Genomic DNA, 3,526 nt, shown 5'->3' on the forward strand with positions numbered 1-3,526 from the left:
CTTCTACACCGAAGATTGCAGAGATTTTTCTTTTTATTATTGGTTGAAATTATTCCTTCTTACCAAGTCGCACTACATTGATGGCATCTTGTGCTAACGTTTCATTCTAATCCAAAGCATCTTTGTTGTTCAGCCTTAATATCAAAATAGTGACTTTCAATCAACCAATCAATGGTATTTAGTGGAGCTTACTGTGCACAGTGCACTGTACTAAGGGCTTAGGGGAGTACAATGCAATAGATACACTTTCTGCACTCAAGGCGCTTATAACCTAATAGGGAAGAGAGAGATTAAAATAAATTACAGATAGGGGAAGCAGCAGGGTATAAGAATATGTACATAAGTGCTGCGGGGTTTGAGAGGGGTAAGAATCAGAGCACTTAAGGTGGGAGAAAAAAACACTTTAATATCCTATGACTTTCTCTGTTCTTGTGATCCCAGGAAACTGCCATTTTCTCACTCCCTGCTGCTCTTGCTGATTTTCAGGGCTTTGGTTCTCAGCCTGATATGCTCAGGATAAATGGCTCAAAAGGGAGAGGACTGGAGTCACCCTATGGTAAGTTCCTCTCTGGGAGGATATTTGTGGAAAGAAATGTTTGTTACCTCATGGAGTAACTCAAATTGTGTGTCCGAGCTGAGATCAAAGAACTGAGACCTCTTCTGGGAAATATTTTTTGGGGTGATAAATTTGGGGGGAGGGGTCTGAGGAGAAATCCAGGAATAGGCTTCAGAAACCTACTGAATTGTAATCAGGATAGGACTTTATTTATTTTACCTGTACATATCTATTCTATTTATTTTATTTTGTTGTATGTTTGGTTTTGTTCTCTGTCTCCCCTTTTAGACTGTGAGCCCACTATTGGGTAGGGACTGTCTCTATATGTTGGCAACTTGTACTTCCCAAGCGCTTAGTACAGTGCTCTGCACACAGTAAGCGCTCAATAAATACGATTGATTGATTGATTGACTGTTGCTGAGGGTTTTCATGACTCATGCTTTTGATCCAGTCAATGGTCTTTATTGAGCACTTACAATATGCAGAACACTGAAGTAAATGCTTGGGAGAGTACAAAATAAAGGAACTAGCAAACACTTCCCTTGCCCACAAGGAATCTTCAGAGGAGAGCAACCACTTGCCTGCTGTGTGACCTTGGGCATGTCAATGGTTTTCTCTATACCTGTTTCTTCTTCTTCTGTGAGTTGGAGATTCAATGCCTGTTCTCTCTCCTACTAAGATGGTGAGCATTAAGTGGTACAGGGATGGTGACTGACCTGATTATCTTGTCCCTATCCCAGTACTTAGTAAAGTGATTGGCACAGAGTAAATGTATAATAAATATCATTATTATTATTACCACTATTATTTCATGTGCTCCAATGAAAGACCTGTGTTGGAAACAGGGAACTTCTCTTTCCAGAATGTTCTCATTCTCCTGTCACCAAGAATGATCAAGAAAGGACTAATAGCCAAGAAGGTCAGGGACAGAACCACATGAATAGTCACTAATAGAGGAGAATTTTCTTTCATGTTCATTAAACATGATCGACTGTCTCCCATAGAGGATGACATACAGTGCTACCAGACCAATGGCTCTCTTGGCTGCTCTGACTTTGGGCATTGCCCTGTGGGAGTGGTCAGATCCATAAAGATGGTGGACCCACCTGTGGTGTCTGTGCAGGACAAACACCATGTAGCCACTGGCCCCACTCATGAAACCCACAAAGAACATATCCTTGAAGGAGGCCACAACTGCATTTATGAGGCTAGCGTCTGCACTAAGAACACCTATTGAGCAATACTTTAGATCATAGGAGTCATACACTGGTGCTGTTCCTGGGGCCTGTGACGAAAATCAGTGTACTAGTATCTATAAGCGTAGTGACGATCCAGGAGAAGAGGCAGGAGGGGAGGATGGACTTGGGCAGCTTGGCTTTGATTCCTGCCTAGTGGGAAGTGTCGGAACCGATGGTGATGGCCTGGAAGATGCTCAGGAAAGAAGTGGTACAGACGGTCAGGCTGCGGGCCACTCGAAGATAAAGGAGAATTTTGCACCCGACATCGTCTAGGAAATTCCTCTATCCCCAAGCTGACAGGGTCTCTGGGATTTCACTGGCAAGAAGTCTTATGGTGTTGGCCAAGGCCAGGTGAGCGAGGATCCAGTCTAAGGAGCAGAACTTCTGTCTGGCAGAAACCACACAGGCATAAAATAGGAGAATGAATGCATTTCCTGATAACCCAATACCGATCTGTAACAGAATTGCTATCCCAAAGGAGATATCACTGGCATCCATTCATATGAATTCTAAGTCAGAATTAGAGAGGATCTCCTTCAGTGCAACCTGGACAGAGAGAGAAATAGAGAGAAGAAGAGACAGAGGAAACGAGAGATGGAAGTGTTTCATTGAGACACGATGTACATATTTGCACCACATTAAGTTGAAATTAATTTGTAGCACCTTAAAAAAATCTCACCTATTCCATCTGAGCAGCAGAACGGTCTAGTGGAAAGAGGAGTGGACTGGGAGCCCAAGATCAATCAATCAATGGTATTTATGGATACCTACTGTGTGCAGAGCACTATACTAAGCATCAGGGGGAGTACAACAGAGAAATTGGACACGATTCCTTCTCTCAAGAAATTTGCAGTCTAGTAGGGGAAACTGAATAGACGTTGACCAAGACCTACCACAAACTCTGCAAAAACCCCAGTAGTCATAGCTAAACCAGTTTCCCAAACAGAATACTAGCTAAGGCCAAGATTTAGTCAGTATTTAAAATTGGAAAGCATACCCACGGAGATACCGAGACTGAGGTTTAGAGAATAACCGTTAAAAGTTACTGAGGTTTAAAGCTGCAAATGCAAAACATTTGTCTGAATACCAAAAGCCACTCATCATGTGCTTGTCACATGAGCACTCTGAGGATTTGGTTTGAAGAAAGGGGACTGACCAATGTTTTCAGATGGAATAATGCCAAATGAGCTCACTCAGCCCTCCCCTTACCCCAGGTATAGATTAAACAGAACAAAAATAACCTCACCATACAGAAATCCCTTCTAGTAAGGTTTGAACTTGGATCATATCAAAAGCAACCAGCAGGAACAAAAGTCAGCACACAAAATTGAGGCTTTTAGCCCTATAATCCTCTAAGGAAAACTTAGTCCCATTCAGATAGGGGGAGTGGAGTACTTCCCTTAAGGAAAAGAAAATTCTTCTTAAACTATCCCAGTGGCTTCTACGAAGTATAGATGAAAACAATCTCTTTGCCTCTCGGGTTCTGTAGGTTTTCTTACCTTTCCTTCAATCTCTCATCTCAATCAATCAATCAATCAATCAATCGTATTTATTGAGCGCTTACTATGTGCAGAGCACTGTACTAAGCGCTTGGGAAGTACAAATTGGCATCACATAGAGACAGTCCCTACCCGATAGTGGGCTCACAGTCTAAAAGGGGGAGACAGAGAACAGAACCAAACATACCAACAAAATAAAATAAGTAGGATAGAAATGTACAAGTAAAATAAAT

The 3,526-nt window shown here is 42.1% G+C and overlaps 1 pseudogene; it reads right to left on the reverse strand.

Moving 5' to 3' along the window:
* Positions 1 to 1,360: 1,360 nt before the first annotated feature.
* On the reverse strand, positions 1,361 to 2,292 carry LOC119923931 (annotated as a pseudogene).
* Between the last annotated feature and the right edge of the window lie 1,234 nt (positions 2,293 to 3,526).

The sequence above is a fragment of the Tachyglossus aculeatus genome, unplaced genomic scaffold (assembly GCF_015852505.1).
Source record: "Tachyglossus aculeatus isolate mTacAcu1 unplaced genomic scaffold, mTacAcu1.pri scaffold_67_arrow_ctg2, whole genome shotgun sequence".
NCBI classification, from domain to species: domain Eukaryota; kingdom Metazoa; phylum Chordata; class Mammalia; order Monotremata; family Tachyglossidae; genus Tachyglossus; species Tachyglossus aculeatus.